This window comes from Pleurodeles waltl, chromosome 11 (assembly GCF_031143425.1).
Source record: "Pleurodeles waltl isolate 20211129_DDA chromosome 11, aPleWal1.hap1.20221129, whole genome shotgun sequence".
Classification (NCBI taxonomy): domain Eukaryota; kingdom Metazoa; phylum Chordata; class Amphibia; order Caudata; family Salamandridae; genus Pleurodeles; species Pleurodeles waltl.
In genome coordinates this window covers 409,349,821-409,361,941 of record NC_090450.1, presented here as the reverse complement: position 1 = coordinate 409,361,941, position 12,121 = coordinate 409,349,821, and positions in this window count along the sequence as shown.

The window sequence follows — 12,121 nt, the reverse complement described above, 5'->3', positions numbered from 1 at the left end:
TTGGTGCTTCTGGTGACCTCCTCAGATACAGATGGTCACCCCTGCTCACGGTCCACAGAATCTGGGCCGGTCAACACAGCAAAGTTGTCCACCGTGGCCCCTCCTGGCTTATGGGGTTGCTGGGCCACTGCTGCACAACGCTTCGGCCCTTATGGCAAGGCAGTCTTTCACCACAGTGGCCCCACATGGCTTGTGGGGTCACCACATCACTGGTATACACGGCTTTAGCCTTTACCACAAGGCAGTCTTTACCATAGCTCTCTTCACTTCAGCCCACTCCTGGCATACGGTGGTCGTTGACTCAGTCATTTACAGGGGCAATGACCCAATTGTTGTAGCAGCCGTTTCCTCACACTCAACTAACAGGGCTCCCACTGGAACTTTCTCCCTCCAGTGCGCCCCTCTTCCTCACAGGGCACAATGATCTTCAAAAGCAGGCTCCAGGGCAGGTGGTCTAGGATTCCCTGGTTGACATCCACTCACCCAGCAGGGAGACTATCAGGCCTTGGCCCACAGTCCTGGTCAAAGGCAGAACTCCTTCAGAGCTTCCCCTCCTCACACAGCCCATATAGCTGCTTGGCAGTTGATAATTTTTGGGGTTTCAACATCCCCTTCCTATAGTCCATTTCCAGACACTAAGAGGCATATTTAAGATAAGTGGCGCTGCACACAGTGCAGCGCAACTTTCCTTGTGCCTCTTAGTGCCCCCACCTAACGCCACCATGTGTGCTCCATATTTAAAATATGGTGCACCATGGCGGTAGTTAGGGGACTAGGGTCAGAAGTTTTTACGCTAGTCCGGCGCTTTGCAGGATTAGCGTTAAAAATGTTGACACTAATCCTGCAAAGCACCAAGAGGCCCATTGTAACCAACGGAAGCCTCTTTTTAACGCCTGCTCTGAGCAGGCATTAAAATGCCGAACAAAATGATGGAAAGAAATCTCTTAGATTTCTTTGCGCCATTTGTTTGGCCCCCCGTAACAGGGGAACACCCCTTTGCACACATTATGCCTGGAGCAGGCATAATGTAGCACAAAGGGTAACAAAGTGGCACAATGCATGCATTGTGCCACTTTGTTAATACAGTATGGCGTGCTGTTTTTGGCCTTCTAACCCCACATTAGCTTACAACAAAAAATTACGCTAATGTGGCGTTAGAATGGCGCTAGGGGCTCTTAAATGTGATTTAGGGTCTGAGTCTTTTAAGTTTTACATTGGTTTCTGCTTCTTTTGAAGGGCTCTCTGCTACCTTTTTCTGTTGAAAATCAGTCTGACACAGCAGGAGTGTCTCTGAAGCTGATAGTCAGAGCACAGGCCATGGGAGTGACCAGAGTTTATTGGATGTCAGCCACAGTGATAAGTGCATCAAAAGGTTAGCATAGGACTACCAGGACTACCAGCCCTACTCTTCATGATTCTGTTATCAGACCCATCCCGTTCCTGGCATTGTGCCCAGGACCCTTCTCTGTGACCTCTCACTGAATCAAAGAGCACCCTTTGAGGTGTGCAAGGGAGGTCTGCCACCCCTCACTGTTTATCCCACACAGCATACCGCTATGCAGCAATCCACAAATCTGTCTGGTGGGATCTCTCTACCTCCACTCTATGCAGATCTGGGTCTCGCAAAATGGGACCCAGGGCACTCCATATATTGTACCATCCACAAAAATATACATCTAGTGCATGTGTACAGCATAGACACACTGAACAGTATTGTATCCTCCATGAACTGTACCATTCAGAGGCACACATACACCCAGCACTTGCACCTATCATGCACACACTGCACCCTCCTTGAATTGTACTACTCACTGGTACACATAGACCCAGCACATGCATTTACCCTGCAAGCACTGTACAGAACTACATCATTTGTGTACTGTACCACTCATGGGCACATGCACTTCCAGCACATGCGTACACAATGCAAACACTACACAGCACTGCATTATCCTTTATTGCACCCTTCTCAGGCACACATATACAACTTCTGCACAGCAAGTCACACCAAGCTGATGTAGGCCAAGGGTAAGTTAAGCAAACAGCTGAACTCTTAAAGGTGAGTGAGCTTTGGGCACCCTCCTGGTCCAACAACTCCGCAACCCGTGAGGCAGGGCTATGTCATGGTGAACACTGATGATCTGTGTTTGCCTATGACAACAAAAATCAGCACTAGGGATCCATACAGTAGTACAGTTTTGAACTCATGGCTGGGATTCACGTCCATTACCATGCAGAGCACATTTCCGTCCTAACAGCAGCCCCTTCAGTTGACACTTTTATGACTGGGTCCTATGGATATCCTTCACTACCTTGTACACTACCAAGTCCATGTTTCAAATCTTTCATAGGGGCACAACGTGCTCACTGCAAATCCATGTCCCACTATTCTGCTCAACAGGCCCAGCAAGCCCCCATTGTGCAAACTGGATGGGTGAACTTCTGAGAACTTTATCTCCCCCTCTCCCCCCTCTACCTCCCCCCCTCCCATTTGGTCTCTTGGCTATACTTACATTTCGGGCTATGCCAATAATATCTAGCTGGAAATTCAAAGACGTCTTGCAATGGCTGTGGGCAGGAACTCCCATGAAGAAGTGTGCTTCCGACGTGCCCACTAACTAATGTTCAAGGTTGACAGCCCTTAGTGGTGAGTCACTTTATGTCATCCATTTACTGCCCATTAAGGATTTGTGGAATCAGGTCCAGCAACTGAACTCCTTCTTCTGCCCTTCCACGCCAGGTGAAGACAGGCTCTGTGGCATGTAGAACATCAGTGAATCCGTGGGTTGGTGGCTTGGTGTGGTCTGGTGCCTGGTCCTCTGGCCCATTGATATCCTTGCATCTGGTTCTTTTGTCACTTAGGCTCTCATTATTCTAATGAGACAACTGGATTTTGAGCAGCAGGATCGTCCACGGTGTGGGAGACTGAGTCTAACCCACTGCGGATGACACCTGTCGCTCTAAATCCGGGTTTTGCTCCGGCCAACTAGCAGTGCCTCATCTCTACCAGAGGATAGTGATGATTGGGCAGCCTAGCGCATGACATATTAGGCTTCACAGGGAAGTCGTGGTCACTCAGGTCGCATCCGGTTCTCTCATTTACAATTCAGTCTCATATATGAGTGACAAACAGAAGCAGTTTATGTTTCAATGATTAGTTTAATAAAATGGCTGCATCTTAGATAGCAAAGCGTGAGCTGCAATAACCAGGACAACACAACATGACAGTATTAAAATGGTGACGAGAAGAGTGAAGCATTAAAATAATGCTACCATATTGTCACTATGATCAATGGATTATTTCCTATCTAATTCATAATTTGAGCACTGCATGTTAAGCTCTAATTCTGCCTTTCAGGTTCACCCGGGAAGACATCAACCCTCATACCTGAGCAAAGCTCAGTAGTCTGCGTTAGCATCTGTAGCGAAGCATTCGGCAATCAGCATACAGTAGTGGTTCCCTGGCTGGAATCTCCCTCTTAATGTTTAATGGGACTAGGAAGTGTTTTTATAATAACACAGCTGATGTTCTGAGAAAATGTCCCTACGTAAGGATGTGTACTTTCTACAAATGTTGGAGACTAAACTTCTACCACGTTCACCGGCAATGTACCAAACTGTAGCCTTGAATGAAGCACAGAGTGATCAAGATTGTCTTGTTTGAGAACACAGTGCTAGGCTAAGCAAAAACAGTTAGATAGATGAAAATAAAACAAGACCGTGAAAATGGTTATTGTAAGAATAACAATGCAAAGGAAAATAAAATATATCTAGGTTAAGGTGCACAGCGGCCTTGTGTGTTAAATTAACGTGCATGGAGCTATAACTAAAATGGCTACACAACACCCTCCTCTTGTCAGTTGAAAGTGATTCAAAGCCAAAACTAAAATTTCATTGCTAAAAGCTCAACCTAAGATATATATAAAAACCAGGTCAATTTGTACAAGTTAGAGGGACACACAAGCATACTACGTCGCAATTTGAAACATGAGCATGTGACTTATAATCGAATTAACCCCTTCTGTGCCGAGGACGTAATGGTTACGTCCTGCGGCACAGTGCTGCTGTGCCCAGGACGTAACCATTACGTCCTGGGCACCCAGCCCAGAGGGAGCACTATCGCTCCCTCTGTGGGGTTCCCCTCCACCCCCCCAAGTCAGGGATGGAAGGGGAAGCCCTTCCCCTTCCACCCCCGACCCCCCTGTGACGTCAGCGCGCGAGCGCGCGCTGACAATCACAATGCCTCCTCCTTCGCGCTGGAAGCTCAGCTTCCAGCGCGATGATCGGAAGAGAAATGCAAAGCATTTCTCTTCCGATCACGGGGAGGAGTCAGAGAGGCTTCAAAGGGAAGGAAATGTATTTCCTTCCCTTTGAAGTCTCTCTCTGCGTTTTGGCAGCCGGATTGTAAAGCAATCCGGCTGTCAAAACGCCCACTAGACACCAGGGATGTCTTTTTTTATTATGTAACTGACAAAAGGGAGCGACCCCTTGGGCAAGGGTCGCTCCCAGGGGGGGCATTTTTTTTTAAGGCCTTTTCTGCCCCCCATTAGGCAAGGGTTGCTTCCCTGGGGGGCAAATTGTATTTAGACCATTTCTGCCCCCCTTGGGGGCAGATTGGCCGATTGTAGGTCAATCTCCCCCAAGGGGGCAGAAACCACTAGGCACCGGGGATTTTGTTTTTGGCGCCAATGTCACGCAGGGGGAGCGACCCCGTAGGCAAGGGTTGCTCCAAGGGGGGGGGGGGGTTGGGCGGGTGGGGGCAAATTTATTTTAGGCCATTTCTGCCCCCCCTGGGGGCAGATCGGCCTATTGTTATTAGGCCGATCTGCCCCCAGGGGGCAGAAACCTCTAGGCGCCAGGGTAAATATTTTTTTTGTGTTTTCTTTTTGTTTGTTTGTTTTTTTAGAGATGGGGAGCGACCCATTAGGCAAGGGTTGCTCCCCTGGGGGGCAAATTGTATTTAGACCATTTCTGCCCCCCTTGGGGGCTGATTGACCGATTTTAGGTCAATCTGCCCCCAAGGGGGCAGAAACCACTAGGCACCGGGGATTTTTTTTTTGGCGCCAATGTCACGCAGGGGGAGCGACCCCATAGGCAAGGGTCGCTCCTGGCGGGGGGTCAGGGGGTGGGGGACAAATTTATTTTAGGCCATTTCTGCCCCCCCTGGGGCCGGCTGACCTAGAGGCCAAAATCCACAGGTAGGCACTGTTTTCTATGAAACAATGTGGTGTCCACGTTGTGTTTTGGGCCATTTCCTGTCGTGGGCGCTAGGCCTACCCACACAAGTGAGGTATCATTTTTATCGGGAGACTTGGGGGAACGCTGGGTGGAAGGAAATTTGTGGCTCCTCTCAGATTCCAGAACTTTCTGTCACCGAAATGTGAGGAAAACGTGTTTTTTTAGCCAAATTTTGAGGTTTGCAAAGGATTCTGGGTAACAGAACCTGGTCAGAGCCCCACAAGTCACCCCATCTTGGATTCCCCTGGGTTTCTAGTTTCCAAAAATGCACTGGTTTGCTAGGTTTCCCCAGGTGCCGGCTGAGCTAGAGGCCAAAATCCACAGGTAGGCACTGTTTTCTATGAAAAAATGTAATGTGTCCACGTTGTGTTTTGGGCCATTTCCTGTCGCGGGCGCTAGGCCTACCCACACAAGTGAGGTATCATTTTTATCGGGACACTTGGGGGAACGCTGGGTGGAAGGAAATTTGTGGCTCCTCTCAGATTCCAGAACTTTCTGTCACCAAAATGTGAGGAAAATTTGTTTTTTTAGCCAAATTTTGAGGTTTGCAAAGGATTCTGGGTAACAGAACCTGGTCAGAGCCCCACAAGTCACCCCATCTTGGATTCCCCTAGGTCTCTAGTTTTCAAAAATGCACAGGTTTGGTAGGTTTCCCTAGGTGCCGGCTGAGCTAGAGGCCAAAATCTACAGGTAGGCACTTTGCAAAAAAAACTCTGTTTTCCTTCAAAAAATGTGATGTGTCCACGTTGCGTTTTGGGGCATTTCCTGGCGCAGGCGCTAGGCCTACCCACACAAGTGAGGTATAATTTTTATCGGGAGACTTGGGGGAACGCTGGGTGGAAGGGAATTTGTGGCTCCTCTCTGATTCCAGAACTTTCTGTCACCAAAATTTGAGGAAAATGTGTTTGTTTAGCCAAAGTTTGAGGTTTGCAAAGGATTCTGGGTAACAGAACCTGGTCAGAGCCCCTAGGTGCGGGCTGAGCTAGAGGCCAAAATCTACAGGTAGGCACTTTGCAATAAACACCTCTGTTTTCTTTCAAAAAATGTGATGTGTCCACGTTGCGTTTTGGGGTGTTATCTGTCGCGGGCGCTAGGCCTACCCACACAAGTGAGGTATCATTTTTATCGGGAGACTTGGGGGAACATAGATTAGCCAAACAAGTGTTATTGCACCTTGTCTTTCTCTACATTTATTCCTTCCAAATATAAGAGAGTGTGTAAAAAAGACATCTATTTGAGAAATGCCCTGTAATTCACATGCTAGTATGGTCACCCCGGAATTCAGAGATGTGCAAATAACCACTGCTCCTCAACACCTTATCTTGTGCCCTTTTTGGAAATACAAAGGTTTTCTTGATAGCTAATTTTCACTTTCTATATTTCAGCAAATGAATTGCTGTATACCCTGTATAGAATGAAAACGCACTGCAGGGTGCAGCTCATTTATTGGCTCTGGGTACCTAGGGTTCTTGATGAACCTACAAGCCCTATATATCCCCGCAACCAGAGGAGTCCAGCAGACGTAACGGTATATTGCTTTTGAAAATCTGACATTGCAGGAAAAAGTTACAGAGTAAAATGTAGAGAAAAATGTATGTTTTTGTTCACCTCAATTTCAATATTTTTCTTTTTCAGTTGTTATTTACTGTAGGAAACCCTTGTAGGATGTACACAAATACCCCTTGCTGAATTCAGAATTTTGTCTTCTTTTCAGAAATGTTGCGGTTTCTGGGATCCAGCATTGTTTTCATGCCCATTTCTGTCACTGACTGGAAGGAGGCTGAAAGCACAAAAAATCATAAAAATGGGGTATGTCCCAGTAAAATGCCAAAATTGTGTTGAAAAATTGGGTTTTCTGATTCAAGTCTGCCTGTTCCTGAAAGCTGGGAAGCTGGTGATTTTAGCACTGCAAACCCTTTGTTGATGCCATTTTCAGGGAAAAAACCACAAGCCTTCTTCTGCAGCCCCTTTTTCCCATTTATTTGAAAAAAACGAAATTTTCACTGTATTTTGGCTAATTTCTTGGCCTCCTTCTGGGGAACCCACAAAGTCTGAGTACCTCTAGAATCCCTAGGATGTTGGAAAAAAGGACGCAAATTTGGTGTGGCTACCTTATGTGAACAAAAAGTTATGAGGGCCTAAGCGCGAACTGCACCAAATAGCCAAAAAAAGGCTCGGCACAGGAGGGGGAAAAGGCCTGGCAGCGAAGGGGTTAAAAAGACATGTCAATTTAGAAAAGTTCCAAACTAGGTACGAGTCATGGAGAACAGGAGATCGACCACTTCGGCAGATGTCAAAGCCGGAAAGTCCTCGCCAAAAAAGATCAAGGAGTAGGTGTGTTCCATAGCCCAGTGTCAACCAAGGCGGCATCCCGTGGAGTGCCCATTGATGAGTTGTCAACAACTTCCTCCAGGAAGGGTAACTCATAATTAGCTTCACGCAGCAAACGCAACCTCAATGAGCATGTCTGGTAATGAACCCTCAGTGAGAACATCAACAGATCAGCATCTACTGCAGGCAGGCCTGCTGTGAAAGACAGACTTCCAAAGCATGTTCGAAACAGCACCAGAGGCACCAAAACACGGGCAGCACACAATACAAAACCGGCCTGAATGACAAAGACCAGTTACACCCCAATTGCTCCAGGAGTGCTGCTCCAAAATATTACATCATACGCTCATGACACAGCTGCGGTGATGGGAGTGCCGTCATTTCTCCTCTTTGTGGCGGGACAGCCATTGAGCATAAACAACAGCAACAGCAGGAGGCCAGCTAATAAAGCCAAAGTAATTGGGAATCCCCCAAAAATACTACTGAAAATTGAGTGGATAGCTGAAGGTATCAAACCGAATATGGAGGAGAAGGTGTGAACGAAACCAGAACCAACAGCTTTGAAAAAATTTGCGATTCCAGTTGTACTGGATGCATTAAATATTCGTCTCACGAGTTCACCAAAGTACCTCGGAAAGTTTGTACTTATTAGGGACTGTATTTCTGCTGATGACCTTGCCACTTGAAGTGCGTAGGTCTTGCGCGCAGATGTAAAGGCCACATGCTTTTGAAACAATAAAGCCTTGAGTCTGCTTAACTTGCCAAAATTCACGTTTGAAGTAGCAATGTGAGGCCAAATATCAGCTACCTCCTTAAATTTAGTGGGGGCAAACAGTACGTTCCTGCAGCATGTAACGACCTTAGAGACCGAAACAACGTAAACTATTCCGGCCCGCATGCCACAACAGCCTTCACCATTGAGGAGGACGTAGCTGCATTTGAAATCACCTGGAACGTAGGTGTAATCAAGGGGACTGGGACTCCCTTCAGATAACAAGCCAAGTTTGCAGCTGAGGCGTTACACGCCCCATGCAAGGACAGCTGTTTACAAACCATTGAATGGCTGACTGAAGTCTCGCATTCACTAACGCTGAGAAAGACCTCTTTCATGCCACTGAAGCATTTGTACGAGAAGGGAAGCTCCCACACCTCATGAATGTAACTATCTCCCAGTTTTTCATATCTGCGTACCGGAATGTGTATTAAACAGGAGGTGAATTGTAGTGTGGAAATAGGCAGATTAGTAACCCCATGTATTAACCTCTCAGCCGATGGTATTTTGGCGACAGTAAAAGGCAACTTTTACAGTTTCTCGATGTTAAACATGACATAAATCGCTTACTTCTTAGCCATTAGTTGTTGTTGTCGCGTTAGATTAAAAGAAGAAAATATCTCCCTTGCACTGACGTGCTGCCATGGGATGCGACCCGCCTTCAATGTTTGAAGCATCCAACTCAACTGCATAATGGACCTGAGCTGACTCTGTCCATGGTGTAAAGAAGAGGCACCTCCATTTTGTGTTCCTCTGTGCATTCTCTCCTGTGTCCTGATACAGCCCAGTGTTCAAGGATTGCAAAGAGACCTAGGTAAGGAGCCCAAAGATATTTTCTAGTCAAATAGTATTAATTGTTCAAACAGTGTTTGTTTTACTGTGGACTCTCTGTGTTTTTCAGGCAGCTTGGCCTCTTTTAAAGTGGTGTTTGTTTCAAAATCGTTTTTTTGCTGTGACTGTGTGAATTCCCTTGCTAGTTTAGTGGCTCCCCCCCCCCTGCCCCCCTTTTTTTCACCCCTATTCTTAGTAAAAAAGACTACATAGACCTTTCAGAGTGTGGTTTTAGGAGACTGTTTTTTAATCTGTTTGTGTGATTTAAACTGTGCTTACAAGCTGTCTGCCCCCCTGTCTTTTTTGCCTTAAAAAGCCCGATTTTTAGAGTGTGCGCCCAGAACTATTGCAGTGTTTGTCTCTTAAACAATCTCCCCTTTACCTGAAAAGTAGACTCTGCTAGCTTGAAAGTGTGGATTCAGCCTGTCTGTATCCAAGGAGATACTGAATAGAGCACCAGTAGCCCCCCCCAGGCCCCAGGGACTGGACTTAGCTGATTGGCTCCCTGAGTCTCTGCTGCACCTGAGGCCCGCCCCCCCCCACCTGCTCTGGCTCCTTAAGTTTGTGGAGGGAAGGCCAAAGACAGGCACCTCCATTTTGTGTTCCTCTGTGCATTCTCTCCTGTGTCCTGATACAGCCCAGTGTTCAAGGATTGCAAAGAGACCTAGGTAAGGAGCCAAAAGATATTTTCTAGTCAAATAGTATTAATTGTTCAAACAGTGTTTGTTTTACTGTGGACTCTCTGTGTTTTTCAGGCAGCTTGGCCTCTTTTAAAGTGGTGTTTGTTTCAAAATCGTTTTTTTGCTGTGACTGTGTGAATTCCCTTGCTAGTTTAGTGGCTCCCCCCCCCCTGCCCCCCTTTTTTTCACCCCTATTCTTAGTAAAAAAGACTACACAGACCTTTCAGAGTGTGGTTTTAGGAGACTGTTTTTTAATCTGTTTGTGTGATTTAAACTGTGCTTACAAGCTGTCTGCCCCCCTGTCTTTTTTGCCTTAAAAAGCCCGATTTTTAGAGTGTGCGCCCAGAACTATTGCAGTGTTTGTCTCTTAAACAATCTCCCCCTTACCTGAAAAGTAGACTCTGCTAGCTTGAAAGTGTGGATTCAGCCTGTCTGTATCCAAGGAGATACTGAATAGAGCACCAGTAGCCCCCCCCAGGCCCCAGGGACTGGACTTAGCTGATTGGCTCCCTGAGTCTCTGCTGCACCTGAGGCCCGCCCCCCCCCCCCCCCCACCTGCTCTGGCTCCTTAAGTTTGTGGAGGGAAGGCCAAAGACAGGCACCTCCATTTTGTGTTCCTCTGTGCATTCTCTCCTGTGTCCTGATACAGCCCAGTGTTCAAGGATTGCAAAGAGACCTAGGTAAGGAGCCCAAAGATATTTTCTAGTCAAATAGTATTAATTGTTCAAACAGTGTTTGTTTTACTGTGGACTCTCTGTGTTTTTCAGGCAGCTTGGCCTCTTTTAAAGTGGTGTTTGTTTCAAAATCGTTTTTTTTGCTGTGACTGTGTGAATTCCCTTGCTAGTTTAGTGGCTCCCCCCCCCTGCCCCCCTTTTTTTCACCCCTATTCTTAGTAAAAAAGACTACATAGACCTTTCAGAGTGTGGTTTTAGGAGACTGTTTTTTAATCTGTTTGTGTGATTTAAACTGTGCTTACAAGCTGTCTGCCCCCCTGTCTTTTTTGACTTAAAAAGCCCGATTTTTAGAGTGTGCGCCCAGAACTATTGCAGTGTTTTTCTCTTAAACAATCTCCCCCTTACCTGAAAAGTAGACTCTGCTAGCTTGAAAGTGTGGATTCAGCCTGTCTGTATCCAAGGAGATACTGAATAGAGCACCAGTAGCCCCCCCCAGGCCCCAGGGACTGGACTTAGCTGATTGGCTCCCTGAGTCTCTGCTGCACCTGAGGCCCGCCCCCCCCCCCCCCCCCACCTGCTCTGGCTCCTTAAGTTTGTGGAGGGAAGGCCAAAGACAGGCACCTCCATTTTGTGTTCCTCTGTGCATTCTCTCCTGTGTCCTGATACAGCCCAGTGTTCAAGGATTGCAAAGAGACCTAGGTAAGGAGCCCAAAGATATTTTCTAGTCAAATAGTATTAATTGTTCAAACAGTGTTTGTTTTACTGTGGACTCTCTGTGTTTTTCAGGCAGCTTGGCCTCTTTTAAAGTGGTGTTTGTTTCAAAATCGTTTTTTGCTGTGACTGTGTGAATTCCCTTGCTAGTTTAGTGGCTCCCCCCCCCCCCCTGCCCCCCTTTTTTTCACCCCTATTCTTAGTAAAAAAGACTACATAGACCTTTCAGAGTGTGGTTTTAGGAGACTGTTTTTTAATCTGTTTGTGTGATTTAAACTGTGCTTACAAGCTGTCTGCCCCCCTGTCTTTTTTGCCTTAAAAAGCCCGATTTTTAGAGTGTGCGCCCAGAACTATTGCAGTGTTTGTCTCTTAAACAATCTCCCCCTTACCTGAAAAGTAGACTCTGCTAGCTTGAAAGTGTGGATTCAGCCTGTCTGTATCCAAGGAGATACTGAATAGAGCACCAGTAGCCCCCCCCCAGGCCCCAGGGACTGGACTTAGCTGATTGGCTCCCTGAGTCTCTGCTGCACCTGAGGCCCGCCCCCCCCCCCACCTGCTCTGGCTCCTTAAGTTTGTGGAGGGAAGGCCAAAGACAGGCACCTCCATTTTGTGTTCCTCTGTGCATTCTCTCCTGTGTCCTGATACAGCCCAGTGTTCAAGGATTGCAAAGAGACCTAGGTAAGGAGCCCAAAGATATTTTCTAGTCAAATAGTATTAATTGTTCAAACAGTGTTTGTTTTACTGTGGACTCTCTGTGTTTTTCAGGCAGCTTGGCCTCTTTTAAAGTGGTGTTTGTTTCAAAATCGTTTTTTGCTGTGACTGTGTGAATTCCCTTGCTAGTTTAGTGGCTCCCCCCCCCCCCTGCCCCCCTTTTTTCACCCCTA